At 42.1% G+C, this 17910-nt stretch overlaps 1 long non-coding RNA gene across 1 annotated transcript; it reads right to left on the bottom strand.

The window, feature by feature from the left end:
• Window positions 1-5501: 5501 nt before the first annotated feature.
• Window positions 5502-17530, bottom strand: LOC137590782 (uncharacterized). The gene is made up of 4 exons (XR_011034486.1): window positions 17472-17530; window positions 10474-10590; window positions 9114-9186; window positions 5502-6097 (listed from the first exon to the last, which is right to left on the bottom strand). It is a non-coding gene; the product is annotated as an uncharacterized lncRNA (long non-coding RNA).
• Window positions 17531-17910: the final 380 nt, after the last annotated feature.

Here is a 17910-nt window from a genome sequence, read left to right as displayed (position 1 = left end):
CATCCATAACTTAATATCTAAAATGCATTTTAAAAGGGTATCTATTGGCCCAGTGTCGTCAGGGGACACAGCTATGTAAAGCTGTGTGTCATCAGCATAACTATGAAAATTAATGCCATGCCTCCTGATGACATCCCCCAGCGGTAACATATAAAGATTAAAAAGAGTTGGACCTAAAATTGAGCCCCAGTATGTGTATGTATGTGCCCCAGTGTACACAACTGCCTGGTATTGCAATGATCCAAGAATCATATAAAATAGCGATAAATTTAAAATAATTCAAAGAAAAAATAATGTCAGAAATAACTCATTTTTGAGGTTTTCCATGTTGTATTGTACATGTTTTAGCCGTTGGCATATAAAGACTGGTATAGTCAAACCTGGACTAGTGAACAGCTGTTGTAAGGTGACCTCCGCCAAACACACACAGAAAGACAGGTTTTTCATAGTCTCATTTCATTCTGCATTAATATACACTGAAAATGCTAGCTCATCATGTGTTTTCATGACCAGCATGTTTGGACCCGTAGAAGCCAATCAATAGCGATAAAGTTTGTTTGCGGCACTTGCTAAGTCGATACCACATGTCAACATTACGTAGAGTGGTATGAAGTGGGACTGCTCCAGGAAATTCAGTCCTTTTAAGTCCTGCTTTTCACAATGGTTTCTAAACACTCCATATAGGATGACCAACTGTCCAATATGGTCACTTGACATCAGTGTCTTCAATGGTCTTAGATGGATTTGACTGTCCAAAAAAGGTTAAATTAATGGTTTCTATTAATTTCCAAGGTTGTTTAGTTTTACTAGACATACTTAATGTAACTATATATTAACAATTTAACAATTTTGAAATTATAAAAATACTAGTGACTTGTTTCCAGCAATATCAGCAACAATAACTTGAAGTAAAAATTTCATCCATTTAGTCAACTGCTACTATAACTTCATGGAGAGTAAGGAAGTTGGAGAACAGAGGACGTTGTTAACCATAATTATTTGGATAAAAAGTTATTGGCAGCCTAAGATTCACCATCTTGAAAACCCTTCATCAAACCTTTCATGAATAAGTCCCTTCGAATAACTTAATCAGCTGTGGTGGTTCGATAATAAAGACATGACTATATCTTTTAATGTGGTTTTGCTTTTTGTCATTTGAGATTGTGCCTACATTCATCGAGGCTGTCAGCATAATATTTTATCATATTTTGGTCACGAAGTGAATCTGACTATTTTGCATGTTCTGGCTTCGTTAATGAAAAATAGTCTGTCATTTTTTAAATATCCCACCTAGTGGGCACAAAACACATCACATATCTTTTGTTGTTCTTGCCTTGCGCCCATGACACACGTTAAGTGGAGTAGGCTGGCAGTAGGCATGTCCTTGTACTCACATGTGGGTAACCATCAGTCACTTACAATAATCTGCAATTGTTTATTCATGACACAGTTTCAAGATGAGTTGTCAACTGTCAAAAATGTCTTTGCAAAGCATTTGTTTCTTCTGTTCTCCAGTCAGCTCCAGCAGTTTTAGTACTTTGATCAAACGAGATGAATAAGGAAATCTGAGGTGTAGCACCGAGGCGTGTTCTAGTCATTCCTCAGTCAAACGATCCCTCTCTGCCAACACTCAAAGAATGGCTTTTTTGTTCATTTCTGGAGAGGCGGGAATGTTGTACGTCACCTCACAAGTAAGCAGAAACCAAAATAAAGCATCCGCTTTGTTGACGCGTTTCTTTCTCTCCCCCTTTCTGTTTCCTTCCTCCTGTCATTTCCTCCTTCCAAGCTTCCTGTTTCCTGGCTCTCATCCTCTCTTTGTTCAGCTTTCTTTCTCATCCGTACATTTTCCCCCTCAGCTGTCAGTTATTTTGTGTGTGTGTGTGTGTGTGTGTGTGTGTGTGTGTGTGTGTGTGTGTGTGTGTGTGTGTGTGTGTGTGTGTGTGTGTGTGTGTGTGTGTGTGTGTGTGTGTGTGTGTGTGTGTGTGTGTGTGTGTGTGTGTGTGTGTGTGTGTGTGTGTGGCTGATGGATCTATTGTGCCGAAGGCCGCCACGGGAATCACTTAAGTGGAATCGGCTTCCTTCTTATGAATCAAACTCCTCTAATAGAGCATGGCTGGCTTTGAGATGACATAATACACACACACACACACACACACACACACACACAGTATGGCCATCCCAAAGCCCTGATCATTCATTCATAATAATCCTCAAAATCACTTATTCAGAGTCAGAGATGGAGGGAGGCGATGATGTGTGAAAAATTGGGAGAGAGCGGATGGCACTTACTCCATGTGAAAACAAAGCAATTACAGGCATTATTCGTTGTGTGTGTGTACGTGTGAGTGTGTGCGTGCGTGTGTGTTTGAACACACATTCTCACATCAAGATCAGATTAAAAACAGGAGTGCCAGCTGGTTTTTAGCTCATCTACTGGTTTCATTTGGGTGACCACCATGATTGTCCTATTGATACTCTCCTATTGTGTGTGTGTGTGTGTGTGTGTGTGTGTGTGTGTGTGTGTGTGTGTGTGTGTGTGTGTGTGTGTGTGTGTGTGTGTGTGTGTGTGATGCAAAAAGTCTTCACATAGCAATAAAATAAATAACTTTAGTGTGGAATGGGAACACATATATGTAAAATGATAACCAGTCCCAACATTTTTGCAAGAACAAGACCACACTCTCACACACGTGCACATGGTTTCCACCTCTGGAACAATGGAAAACCTTATACACTTGTTCATGGACACCCACACAATGAAAGTTTCCTAGTGAGTTCTAGTACAGTCCAATAAGTGGGACGTTGGAATAGAATAAAGCAAACAGCTTCTGCGCAGTGGTTTAAAAATAGAAAGGAGACAAACACGTACACTGTACTTGCAGCTCAGAAATAGACAAAGAGAAAAGCATCTGATAACCCAGCCAGTTCTTTCTCTGTTGTCTTGCTCAGTGTTTTTTTCTCCTCTATCATCCCTCCTTTTTCTGACTTGTTTTCTCCCTCTGCTCTGTCCCAGACAGAGAACAAAGAGACAGCAGAGCAGACAGAGCAAAGAGGGAGTAAAGAGATGACGGGTTGGCATCTCCGTACCGTAGCACCACGTGCGTGTGTTTTGTTTATAACGTGTGTTTATGTTGTTATGTGTTGCTGCTATGTTGGTTTAGCAGAAAAGCATAGAATATTGAATCTTCTGTTGTAGATAAACATTCAGAGTGGATGATGGAGTTTGTACACATACACCAAATGTCATTACAGCCGTCACCAGACACACAAACTGAAAAATTTGAACCAGGACTGGATTCTGGTTCTCATTTTCGGGTCTTTAATTGATAGCATCAGAGCAAGCCATGTTCTTCACAAAGAAAGACAGACTTTTAAAAAAAATGTATGTGTGTAAAGAATGTATAATTCATCATGGATGATTCCGGTCATGCCGCATCCTGTGATCACTGCCAGTGGCAGTGATCACAGGAAACTGGTTACTAGCAGGAAACTGGCTGCTATTGACATCTATTTGCGAAAGTTTGCCTGTTTAAAAATAAACTTCTGTATTTGCATCTGACAGTTTCTAACCGTTCAGTCAAGCACAACTTGTTTGCTGCCTTGTGGTTGGTAATAAGACAAATATATTTGCCCCAATCCAAGTTGCTGTTGGCGAAAGTTTAACAAGAAAAAATGCTGTGGCAGCCAGGGGAGACTTGTCGAATTGTAGTTCTAGGATCAGTTCCAGTTCTTGATGCCCAGAACCTAATTAGAATATGAATAATGGCTGAATTGTTAAAATTATTGATAGACGACAAAATAAATCTAAAAATGTATCTCTAATTAATAATTAATACATTTGAATCTGAACTGCAGAACAAAAAAGTATAGGTGAAAGGCACCTGGATTCTGATTTTCCTCAAAGTTAATTATTCCAATTGAAAACTTGACTGTTAGAAGGTGGACAGGTATCATTAACTGTTGAGGCAGAGTTCTGCCTATGTATTAAACGCTGGTTTAACCACATAATCATTTGGCTGACTTGGGTTGAAATGGATGCAGGAAAAAAAAAAATGTGACTGAGGGCAGGTGCCATGGTGAATAACAGAACACACAGCGACTGCGAGTGTTTATCTTCTTCCACAAAAAAGCTACCTTCACGACTTGGTTTGCCTTTCCATCTCCTCTGTTTCTGTTTTCCAAACATCACAGTAACAGATTATTATCCGTATGATCACTGCTGACTGTCCCTTGACAGGGAGGGAGGGGAGGAGACGTGATGAAGGAAGAGAAATTTGACGTCGGAGACGAGAGATAAACGAGAGGAGGAGAAAGATAAGTGAAAGAGAGGAGATGCTTCTGCATTTTAAGACAGCGCTTGCTTTGAATGGAAAAGAGAAGAGTGGAGGTAAAGAGAGATGAAGGGACTGATAAAAATGTTCACTTCATCTTCACCATCATCATTTTCTTCCATTTTTCTGCTTTTCTTTATGCGCTCTGTTTTTCTGGCTGACCCCATAAATTCAGGCTATAGTTTAGAATAAAGTTGTCAATGGGATTCCTACACTTCTTCTCAAACGTGTCTGAACATCAGATTGAAGTTTAGACACATGAAACAGGACAAAATACTCACTACCTCTAATATGCTGCTGGAAATGCCAAGTTTGCCCTCGGTTATTTTCAACCCTTATGTTTGAAAATGTGAACTCACATCAAACTAAATACTTTTTATAATATAGGAATCGAGCCACTGCCTGTAGCTGATTATCAATTCTTGTTTTCTCATGTTAATCCTGTGACATGCTGGAGGCAAAAGTCACAGCCCCTGAACCCAATGGCCATTAGTGCAGAAGTTATGTTAAAGGAAGTGAGTAATGTTGCTTTGAGCCAATTAAAGTCAAGAGTTAAGGTGCCAGAGAAAACCAATATAAACCAACAGGTGTTTGTCAACTCTATGTGAAAGACTGTCTTTAAACTCAAAGTTGTGGGTTGATTTCTTGCTGAAAGTGTTCGAGTGCTTTAGCCAACAAATACGTGGAACAATGATTTACTTTCTTGTAAAAACAAATTATCTTTATAAAATGTAGTTAACTTTTTTTTTTTTTTACAGAATCTCACTCTACAATGGGTTCCCTCTGTTGTCCCTTCCAATACTTTTAAATCCCTTTTTGCATCGCTCTGATATGACCCCTCGGTCAGCGACCTCATCAATAAGGGGCTCATTTGGGGGAAGGGCAGGGTCAGGGTGTGTGTGTGTGTGTGTGTGTGTGTCTGTGTGTATGTGTGCATGACCCGAACGTGGGCCCCTTACATACTTTGATTGAGAGAGGGGCAGACAAGCAGGGAGGGGTTTTACAGGCCCCCCATTTTCTGCCATCTTAGGTTTCTGTCTATTGACTGCGATAGCTACACAATATCTGATGTCTCCGTGTGTGTGTGTGTGTGTGTGTGTGTGTGTGTGTGGGTGTGTGTGTGTGTGTGTGCAGTATGTGTACTTCCTGTCCACTCTCCTCATGGTGATCTTGCAGGTGAACAAGACAATCCCTCTTTGTCACCACTTTTTCTTCTATGTGAATCACATGATCTCTGTGTCTAATATCAATCTAGTCTTCCATCCCATTTAGTTTCCCAATCCACATAATTCTGTCCCTGGTCTCATCTCTGCTCTCAATCTCACACTCCATCCCTCTCTCTCTCCCTCCTTCCAGTCAGGTGAAAGGGAGGTGAGGGAGGAGGAGAGGGAGGATTATCCTCCCTGTCTGGAGCCAGCGGTAACCTTACACCTCAACAGAGAGAGATAGAGAGAGGAAGGGTTGGTAGTAACTCGAGCTTTAGTCATTGTACGTTCAACACAGAGGTCATTTTTGTAGACATTGGATATGTGCGAATTGACATTTAGACACACTCGCAAGTGTCTTTCTGTGCCAAAATATGTTTACATCTAACTAATATGTGGTTGAAAAGCACATTTTCCATCAGTGATGCAATCCCACTGCAACACCATGGTGGCGATTGTCCTTTTTCTTCTTCCGGAAGCAGAGGCTGGGAGGTTTGTGGCTGATTGGTTTGTCCAGGCAGTTGGCAAATGGAGTTAAGTCATCTCTGTGCCCTGAGGCTGCTACACACACACACACACACACACACACACACACACACACACACACACACACGCATGTACATACAATAATTATATTCAACACAAATGGATGAGCTAGTGCAAGAAAAAGACTAGAAGATAAAGAAAATGGAGAGCAATGTATTTAGCAAAAGAGAAAAGGAAGGATTGAAAGGAGCGTGTGTTGTGGGATGACGTTATGGCAGTTGAATATGTTTATCTTTTCAATAAATGCATAAAACTCAATTTAAAACTCAATTGTATCTTGTTTCTTAGTCTTCATCTTCTCCTTTCAGCTTTTCCCTTCAGGGGTTGCACAGTGAATTAGTTGTCTCCATCTAACCCTGTCTTCTGCATCCACTTCTCTCACACTAACTACCTTCATGTCCACTTTCACTACATCCATAAATCTCGTCTTTGGTCTTCCCCTATGCCTCCTGCCTGGCAGTTCAAAACTCAGCTTCCTTCTACCAATAAATTCGCTATCTCTCCTCTGGACATGTCCAAACCATCTCAGTCTGGCCTCTTTGACTTTATTTACAAGACCTCTAACATGTGCTGTCCCTCTGATGTACTCATTCCTAATCTTATCCATCCTGGTCACACCCAAAAAGAACCTCGGGATCTTCATCTCTGCTATCTCCAGCTCTGACTCCTGTCTTTTCCTCAGTGACACTGCCTCTAGACCAAACAACATTGCTGTTGTCTCACCACAGTTTTGTACACCTTTCATTTCATTTTAGCTGAAACTCTTCCATCACACTTGCGACTTTTCTACACTGTCTTTTCCATCCTGCCTATACACGCTTCTTCACCTCTTTTCCACACTCTCCATTGCTCTTGACTGTTGACCCTAAGTACTTAAAATCCTCCACCTTCTTGATCTCTTCTCCCTATAACCTCACTCTTCCACTTGGGTCCATCTCAGTCACATGCATGCACTCTGTCTTATTGCAGCTAACCTTCATTCCTCTCCTTTCCAGGACAAACCTCCGCCTCTCAAGCGTCTCCTCCACCTGTTCCCTGCTCTCACTACAGATCACAATGTCATCTGCAAACATCATAGTCCATGGAGATTCCTGTCTAACCTCGTCTATCAGCCTGTCCATCACCATAGCGAACAAGAAGGGGCTCAGAGTTGATCCCTGATGTAGTCCCATCTCCACCTTGAACTCCTCTGTCACACCTACAGCACACCTCACCACTATCTTACAGTCCTCATATATGTCCTGCACCGCTCTAACATCTCTGCCACTCCAGACCTCCTTATATAATAACACAGTTCCCCTCAGGGCACGCTGTCATAAGCTTTCTCCAGATCTACGAAACACAATACAGCTCGCTCTGGCCTTCTCTGTGCTTCTCTATCAACATCCTCAAAGCACATACTGCATCTGTAGTACTCTTCGGTATGAAACCATACTGCTCCTCACAAATGCTCACTTCTGTTCTTACAGTAGTCTAGCTTCAACTACTTTCCCATTACTTCATTGTACGGCTCATCAGCTTTATTTCTCTGTAGTTACCACAACTCTGCACATCTCCCTTGTTATTAAAAATAGGCGCCAGCACACTTCTTCATTACTCCGGCATCTCATTATCTGACATCCTGTTGAACAACCTAGTCAGAAACTCTACTGCCACCTCTCCTAGACACTTCTTTACCTCCACAGGTATGTCATCAGGACAGAGTGCCTTTCCACTCTTCATCCTCTTCAACGCCCTCCTTACTTCCTCCTGACTAATCTATGCTACTTCCTGGTCCACAGCAGCCACATCTTGTAGTCTTTGAAGAGTTGATGAACAAGGAAAATGAGAGAAAACAAAGTACTCTTTCCCTCTTCCCATCACACTACTGTCACCTGTCCATACACTTCCATCCCTATCCTTAATCACCCTAACTTGCTGCACGTCCTTCCCATCCCGCCTGTCTCCCTGATCACATTAGCTGTAGTTGTCCAGTCATCTGGAAGCACCTCCTGACCACCCAGAGCCTGTCTTATTATAACTCCTTTGTAAAAGTCACGCAACACTTCCTTTTTCAGCTTCCACCATTTTGTCCTCTGCCTTTGTCCTCTTCATCTTCCTCACCATCAGAGTCATCCTACTCACCACCATCCTATGCTGTTTTGCTACACTCTTGCCTACCACTACTTTGCAGTCACTGATCTCCTTCAGATTACACCGTCTTCACAACATGTAGTCCAAGTGTGTGTTCATACCTCCACTCATATAGGTCATCCTATGTTCCTGCCTCTTCTGGAAGAAAGTATTCATTATAGTCATTAACATCCTTTTTGCAAAGTCAACTTCCATCTGTCCTTCTGCATTCTTCTCCTGGATACCAAACCTGCCCATCACCTCCTCATCACCTATATTTCCTGCACCAACATGTCCATTGAAGTCTTCACCAAAGACGACTCTCTCACTTCTAGGTCTGCCCTGCATCACTTCATCGAAGTCAACCAGAATTTCTCCTTCTCCTCCAGCTCACATCCTACCAGTGGAGCATACCCACTAACAACATTGAACATCACACCTTCGATTTCTAGCTTGAGACTCATCACTCTATCATCTTTTACCTGCAGGACATTCCTGACAAACTCCTCGTTCAAGATACTCCTACTCCATTTCTCTTCCTAATTACACCATGATAGAACAACTTGAACCCTAAACTTCTAACCTTGCTACCTTTCCACCTGGTGTCCTGGACACACAGAATTTATTTCTTCGTATTTCATGTTTGTGATGTCAATGTTTTGACCGTATGTATCTACAAACTGATTTTGAGATGAATTAGAAACAGGGAAAGGACAAAGTAGGTAAAACAAGGACATCTAGAAACCAAAGAAAGAACAGCTAAACAAACTTAAACAAAGACAGAGCTCATTGTGTAGCTTGAAATATCTAAAGACAAAGATATTTATATAAACTGGGGTTCAGTTGGTTATGATCAGCCATGTCAAACAATAAATCAGTGGTCACTGAAGAGCAGCTCTGGGATAAATTCTCCATTTACTTTCATCTGGAAACTGATCTTTTCACAGAATCAAATGCAGTTGTTGATCCCAGTAAGGCACATTTTCTGGCTTCTGTTGAGACAAAAACATGCAGAGAACAGATGGAATAAAAATCTAATTATTTTTGAAATGCATTGCCATTGAAACAGTGAAAAAAAGTGCATCTAAAGTTATACCTATAAAGTTATACCCAGTACAGATATAAACAGTGCAACTTGTCAATAATGTCTTGGGTGACTAATCAGATACTGTGACTACTCAGGTACTGTAATCAATGTATTTCTACAGTATGATAACAAGCTTAAATCTCAGACAGCCAGTATTAGAAAAGGTTGGCTAAAAAAATGTGTTCTATTGTGTTCTATTATCACATGGTGATAATAGAACTGAAGAAGCCTCTTGGATGAGAGGCGAAACATCAAGAAAATTTCTTAAAGATCAGTGGATTGATTTAAACAGCTTCAAACAGCTTTCAAGTGTATTTACAAGTCATTGGAAGTCATTAATAATATGTCTAATATGGCTTTATAGCCTCATGTCTCATTTTAAGGCGGGGATGGAGAAATTGATCGTAACTTGGCTGTACTGTAAATGCCTTCTCCAGTGCAGTTTAGCTGGGGAACTTGCACCATCAATGCTGAAAAGTTCCTACAGGTGTGAAACAACATATCCTGCCTTCTAGAAGTCCTTTTGTGAAACATGCTTTTTTCAATACAATGGCACATTCTGCCCCCTCCACAGCAGCATGGCTTCAGAGTAATAATCTCCAAATACTGGACCAGCTTCTCTATTGTTGAGTCATAGTTTCATTAATATTTCTAGCATAAAGCAAGATAAATATACAGTATATATGTGTTTTTGGTTAGTGAGGCAATCGCTGTCACACACCCCAGTGGACCCCTGGGTGTGAGTGCCTCACCCCAGTGGACTCCTGGGCGTGCACACCTCTCACACTATTTGCAGCTTTACTTAGAGGTAGAGGAAATTATGTGATCAGTGCTGGTTGTTTGGTTGTGTATATACAGTCAGACAACTTCTGTGGATTTTGTGGAAATATGAGGGGGAGTGCTTACATGCAACACTTTAAGGCAATAACATAACAGTTGGTTTGGATTTAATTAACTTAGTTGCCAGCAGTCACCCTCAATTCAAAGATTTCAATCATGAAATTACTGTATGGAGCCAAAAACGGCTCCTGTGTCCATGCCACTTTCGCTCAGGTTGGACCACAGACAGGCGAACATGTCCTCACCAGGCTTGGTGGTACCAGATGTGACAAGTGTTTGAGGACAATGGGTCCCCTGGGCCTGTTGTAGTGCCATGGGGAGGCCTGCATTTTGTGTGTGTGTCCCCACCTACCCTCAAGTCGCCTGTCCCTCTCAGGTCGAGCCTTTTCCTGGACAGAATGGCGCAGTATGGGGCATGGCTGCGCGCCAGGAGGGTCTGGCTGCCTCTGCCAGCGTCCCTCCCCTGAGACTGAAGACAAAGCTGGGTTACAGCCAGGCACTCAGCACTCTGTTTATCTCTCCTTCGTCCCCTCCTTTCTCTATACACTTTCTTTCCTCTCAATCATTAGAGGTCACTGTGTCCATTTTTTTTTTTTTTTGTATTAGCAACCTGTCTGACTTTTATTGTTTTGGATTAGTTTTCCTTTAATTCTGTTTATCATACGTTTGTCTAACGATGTTTAGTCATTTATTTTTGCACCATCAGTGCTTACTGATTTATTCAAAAGGAAGGCACACTTTGACCCCCAACTTGCATAACCAGACAACCAAACACACACAGATATCAGCCAACTCTTAAAACCTGCTTGGACCCACAAACGGATGCACTATTGCAGTTTTCCCATGTAAAAACACAAACACTCCAACTCTGCAGAGCTTGTGTGTGTGTGTGTGTGTGTGTGTGTGTGTGTGTGTGTGTGTGTGTGTGTGTGTGTGTGTGTGTGTGTGTGACACTCATCGTGGCGCTGCGTGTGGGCTCCACATTAAACCAGCTGCCTAACCATTAAAGGGTAGTGTTAGCCACCAAGTTCCAAACCAGCTAACATGCATCTGTTTGTGTGTGTATCCATTCTCCACAACCACCCACGGTGCTGCTGCTAACTTAGACTCCAACACTGTATTGGGAGGTGAGTGCTTCTGTCTCTCTCTTCCTTAACTCATTTTCGACAGTCAGTGTTTCTGCTCATCGACTTTCTTTCTCTTGTCTTCTTTCGATGTGGAAGCTTTTTTTTCAACCTTTGTTTTGGTTTTTATTAATTTAGCTGCAAGACGGCACAAGCTAGTGTCTTCTTGTGCCTGGATAAATACAGAGGGTTTTGTCAGGAAAAGCATCTGATGTAAAACTTTTGCCAAATCGAACATACGAATCAGATCTATGACTTCCATGCCGAGCGGTCGAGCCTGGGTTAACGACCGCCATCGGTGCTGTTAACCTACAGGGTGCCGGTGGAAATTGGACTACTGTTGGTCGAAAAAGGAGAGGAGAAAAAAGTGTATTCATAGGAGGAGAGTGAAGATGAATGCCATGAGTATAGGATTATATTATATAATAGAGGAGTATAGGACGCTGAATGTTGGAACTATGACAGGAAAAGGTAGAGAGTTGGTTGACATGATGCAAAGGAGGAAGGTAGACATACTGTGACCAGGTGGAAAAAGTAGCAAGGTTAGAAGTTGAGGATCAGGGTTGAAGTTGTTCTATCATGGTGTAATTAGGAAGATAAATGGAGTAGGTGTTATCTTGAAGGGAGGAGTTTGTCAGGAATGTCCTGTAGGTAAAAAGAGTGTCAGATAGAGTGATGAGTCTGCAGATAGAATCGAAGGTGTGATTTTCAATGTTGTTAGTGGGTATGCTCCACAGGTAGGATGTGAGCTGGAGGAGAAGGAGAAATTCTGGTTGGACTTTGATGAGGTGATGCAGGGCAGACCTAGAAGTGAGAGAGTTGTCTTTGGTGAAGACTTCAATGGACATGACAGGACTGAGGAGAGTATACAGGAGTACATGGAGATGCAGCGTTAGGTGAAAGTAGAGGTAGCAAAGGCCAAACAAGGGGCTTATGATGATACGTATGCTAGGTTGGACAGTAAGGAGGGAGAAACTGATCTATACATGTTGGTAAGACAGAGATAGAGATTGGAAGGACGTGCAGCAGGTTAGGGTGATTAAGGATGGGATGTAAGTGTATGGACAGGGGACAGTAGTGTGATGGGAAGAGGGAAAGAGTACTTTGAAGAGTTGATGAACAAGGAAAATGAGAGAAAACAAAGACCACAAGATGTGGCTGTTGTGGACCAGGAAGTAGCATAGATTAGTCAGGAGGAAGTAAGGAGGGCATTGAAGAGGATGAAGCGTGGAAAGGCACTCTGTCCTGATGATACACCTGTGGAGGTATGGAAGTGTCTAGGAGAGGTGGCAGTAGAGTTTCTGACTAGGTTGTTCAACAGGATGTCAGATAATGAGAAGATGCCTGAGTAATGGAGAAGTGTGCTGGCGCCCATTTTTAAGAGCAAGGGAGATGTGTAGAGTTGTGGTAACTACAGAGAAATAAAGCTGATGAGCCGTACAATGAAGTAATGGGAAAGAGTAGTTGAAGCTAGACTAAGAACAGAAGTGAGCATTTGTGAGGAGCAGTATGGTTTCATACCGAAGAGTACTACAGATACAGTATTTGCTTTGAGGATGTTGATAGAGAAGCACAGAGAAGGCTAGAGCAAGCTGTATTGTGTTTCGTAGAACTGGGGAAAGCTTATGACAGTGTGCCCTGAGGGGAACTGTGGTATTATATAAGGAGGTCTGGAGTGGCAGAGAAGTATGTGAGAGCGGTGCAGGACATGTATGAGGACTGTAAGATAGTGGTGAGGTGTGCTGTAGGTGTGACAGAGGAGTTCAAGGTGGAGATAGGACTGCATCAGGGATCAGCTCTGGGCCCCTTCTTCGAAATGTTGATGGACAGGCTGATATACGAGGTTAGACAGGAATCTCCATAGACTATGATGTTTGAGGGAGAAGAGATCAAGAAGGTGGAGGATTTTAAGTACTTAAGGTCAACAGTCCAGAGCAAAGGAGAGTGTGGCAAAGAGGTGAAAAAGCATGTACAGGCAGGATGGAAAAGACCATGGAGAAAAGTGTCAAGTGTGACGTGTGATAGAACAGTTTCAGCTAAAATGAAATGAAAGGGGTACAAAACTGTGGTGAGACAACAGCAATGTTGTTTGGTGAGAGGAAAAGACAAGAGACTGAGCTGGAGATAGCAGAGATGAAGATGCTGAGGTTCTCTTTTGGAGTGACCAGGAGGGATAAGATCAGGAATGAGTACATCAGAGGGACAGCACATGTTAGAGGTTTTGGAGATAAAGTCAAAGAGGCCAGACTGAGATGGTTTGGGCATGTCCAGAGGAGAGATAGTGAATATGTTGGTAGAAGGATGCTGAGTTTTGAACTGCCAGGCAGGAGGCATAGAGGAAGACCAAAGAGGAGGTTTATTGATGTTGTGAAAGAGGACATGAAGGTAGTTGGTGTGAGAGAAGAGGATGCAGAAGACAGGGTTAGATGGAGGCAATTGATTCGCTGTGGCGACCCCTGAAGGGAAAAGCCGAAAGGAGAAGAGGATTTATTTTGGTTTTTATTGTCAGTATTCTCTGTATCTGTGTTTTCTTCTCACCCCTAACTTTCTAATTGCCTCTCTGTCTGTCACCTGCCAGTCTCATTATGACTCCAGACTGCTAACTTCACACCTCATATTAAAGATCAGTACACACACACACACACACACACACACACACACACACACACACACACACACACACACACACACACACACACACACACACACACACACACACACACACAGGCTGAGGGTGTAAAGCTTAGAGTACAAAGGCACAACCAGTGCTTAACTCACACGACAATCTTGAGTTTTTCCACTTAAAAATAAAATGTTTTTGTATTTTAGCATCTGCCATCATGTTCTGCTTCAGTTATGTCTGAATTTTAAATGATCTATATCTGACTTCAGAGAAGGCATGCCTTTGATTATATTGTAACTACTGTCAAACAAGTATGTCCACTGCATACAGTGATATATGTTGAAGCAAGCTGATGTTTTCTATTTTTTCTGTGTAGAATTACATGCAATGCCTCAAATGGAAAACACAAAGTATGTCAGTAGCAGGTTTTACAGCTTTGAGTGGCTGTTTTTCAGCGTGATGTTCATTTCAATCAAAAACTACAATTTGCTGCACTAGTGACTCTGTTCAACTCCCTGAATCCACATGATTTTTAGAAAGGCATTCAACACTGCGGATGAGCAGGAAAGCAACTTGATATGATTGTGTGAACTAATTCTAATTTTCCACAGGGGTGAAATAAGATAAAGCTAAAGCAGATGAAAAAGTAGAAGTTCTACGGATGCAGTGACATCAAACAATGTCTCTGACATGAAAACCTTTTCCATTCGCTCCTCTTGTTGGTGCGAAACACAGATGCCAGGATGAGAAGCGAAAAAATGTGTATGAACCTTTTCACCCCAACTGTTGACCCTCACCCTTCTAACCCTCAAACTGTAGTCCCTAAATGACCTCACATCAGGCTTCTGTGTAGAAACACAATTTAGCTCCATTTGTGATAGTTCTCCTCAACAACAGACAAATATAAATAAATGAGAAGTTCACTCAGATCATATAAATGGTTTTAATTTGAAAATTAAAGAGCCTGGCTGTGAACCAACGTATAGTAAGAGAAATACTGCAAGGAGCCTCTACGGACAGTTACACGAAGCAGAGTCAATGGAATTCAAACCAGAAGCTGCTCCAGAAATTGTGATGGATGTTGACAATAAACTGATCTGATATCTATCTCCATATGAGGGCTTGTTTTTCTTGTGCTGATAAGAAATAATAAGTCAGTGCTGGCTCAGGATCAGTTTTGGGAGTTTTTTTCACAGAGATACTTCAGGGTTGCCTTTTGTTAATCAATTTTATCCTTTTTATAGTGGTCAGTCTGTATCTTTTTTTTAAAATTTATTTTTGTCTACAAACTAAACATTCTAGATTCACCAACCTCAAGACTTTACTGTTAGAAGTAGTGGTGACTGACATTCTGCATTTTTTGGCAATTTTGTTTTGTATGTAACACTATAAAGAGTGTTACATGTATTTTATCATCACACTCAAACTTTTAAACTTTTGATTTGTCTGTGTATCTATTGGATTTTACTTCGTCTAATCAACATTCGTCACTCAGGTCTTTATGTGTGTGTGTGTGTGTGTGTGTGTGTGTGTGTGTGTGTGTGTGTGTGTGTGTGCGCGCGCGTGCGTGCACATGTACGTGTACGCGTGTGTGTGTGTGTGAGATCTTTTTAATTCAATGTTTGGCATTTTTCTTCAGCTCCGAACTTCAAACACTCAGGTCACTTGCCCTCCCTTCATCTCTTTGTTCCCCCCCTTCTTTCTCTGATCTGATGAGCTGAGCAGAGGAGGGTCCTACAGATAGTGGGGGGCAACAAGATTAGACCAAGTGACGCCCCAACTCTCACAAATGCACATCAAAGAGACTAGAGCAGTCACAGCCCAGTAACAATATGTGTGCAATATTGCAGCAATTACTTTATGGATCTGAATGCATTCAAAACTGTGTGTGTGTGTGTGAGCGTGTGTGTGTATGAGCGTGTGTGTGTGTGTGTGAGCGTGAGTGAGAGCAGCTGGTACAGCCAGTTGTTTCATCATCATTCTCTAAGCACGTTTTACACACACAGGGCTATTTTTACCCCACAGTCAGACCCACAACCCTCTCAATGACTCACAAGTCACTCCAAGCCAAACACACACAATTTAAGGATTTCCACTGAGATGCACGTGCTGGTGAAGAAGGCTCAAGCTCTCGTCTACTGCCTGAGTAACCAACGTTTTTGTTTACCTCTGTTACTATGGTGTTTGGGTGCTTTTTTTTTGCTTTTTTTTCTCTTTCTCTGAACAGCTGCATGTGGTTTGCGTATCTGTAAGCGGCCCCCTCCTCTTCCTCCTGTCTGGGCCGGTGGCGAGCCGCCCTTACTCACCAGCTATCAAAGCACTGACCAAATGACGAACTAGACACACAATGCCACAGTCACTCCTGGTTTTGTGTGTATAAGAGGAGCCAGATGCCCAATAGCACATGTGTGTGCTTGTATTCCCCAAGCTGGTGTGTCTTCTTTTGTATTGGTAGGTGTTCTTTGTCCCTCTATGTGCTGTAATCCAATACATGCTTATGTACTTGTGTGTTGTGCGTTTCCTGGTTACATTGTTTATCTAAAACTCCAGTCTTTTCTCTGTTTCTGTGCTGACTCAGCTGATCCGAAGCATTTAATAGGGTGTGTGTTGCAGATCCAGCAGTGTTTAATGGGATCTGTGTGCTTTCTGGGCTCAGACTCAGCCCAGTCAGCCAACAAGTCTCTGAACTGTGTGTGTGTGTGTGTGTGTGTGTGTGTCTGTGTGTGTCTGTGTGTGTGTGTGTGTGTGTGTGCGCATGCTGTTGTACCATTTTAACAGGAATCATTACAGTATATATGTTGGCTGAGGGAGACTAGAAAAGTATTTACCGTAGCTGTGGTTGGTTTATAGGTGGTCTGAAGGCATGTGTGCGTGCATGCATGCATGTGTGCAATGATGCATTGACCTTGTCTCTGATTGCTGGTTCCCAGAAGCTTGATGAATAAATAAAGGCGTGACGCCTGCCCACCGAGTCTGTCTGTTGCTAGCAAGTGCAATGACACTGCATGCACTCACATGCAGTGTCATGTGAGTGCACAATGAAAAAATGGCCTTTCCAGTATCTGTTTTGTTTATAGCTGTTAGTATATTTTGTGTGTTCTTGTTTGTTTCCTGAAGACATCATTGTGTCCTAGCATTGATTTTAATCAGTGGATTACACATCCTACGTGACGGCCGCAGAGAAACCCACAATACGATCTGACCTGGAAAGGTCAGATGTAGTTCATTCACAGTTTTCAGTGCAAAGATATCTCAGCAGTTCAACTTTTGAATTAAAACTATTTAAATATAGAGAGACAGACTTTTTTTATATTCATACATGTTCATAAATTCAAGATTAATGAGGATGGAGACCCTGAATGGAATTTGTCATGTACCAGGATCAATGCAAACTAAAGCCATTAGTAGAAATATCAATGCAGATGACTACAAAATACGAAAAATCACATAAATTGCTTCATATTTTTAAAAGTTTCAACTTGCTTCACCTAAAACCTTACCAAACATTGTACACCTGGAGGTTAGCCGGATGCTTTGGAAGTGGAGCTTTGTATTTATTGCACTCATGGTTGATGATGGGAGGAAATGACAAAAATAAATTACCTGCACATGATGCTCAGTAAAGTGAGTAGAGTCTTGTGAAAGTGTAACATCCATCATCCCTCTCCTGCTGACAAAATCTCACATGGTCAGTGTCTCTAATAAGTTCTCTCTCTCTCTCTCTCTCTCTCTCTCTCTCTCTCTCGTTCTCTCTCTCTCTCTCTCTCGTTCTCTCTCTCTCTCTCTCTCGTTCTCTCTCTCTCTCTCTCTCTCTCTCTCTCTCTCGTTCTCTCTCTCTCGTTCTCTCTCTCTCTCTCGTTCTCTCTCTCTCTCTCTCTCTCTTTCTCTCTTTCTCTCTCTCACACACAGAGACAGAAGTGTTGTGGGAGTCATCCTCTGTGGGGTCAAAGGTCAGGCCAGTCCAGGCTCTGCACGTGCCCAGACTAGGTATCCTAGCAACCATGTAGCAGAGAAATGTAACATTTACACTCTCGATATTAAA

This window comes from Antennarius striatus, chromosome 23, assembly GCF_040054535.1.
Source record: "Antennarius striatus isolate MH-2024 chromosome 23, ASM4005453v1, whole genome shotgun sequence".
Classification (NCBI taxonomy): Eukaryota; Metazoa; Chordata; class Actinopteri; order Lophiiformes; family Antennariidae; genus Antennarius; species Antennarius striatus.
Note: the sequence above shows the minus strand (reverse complement) of the source record. Positions and strands in the feature narration are given on the sequence as shown.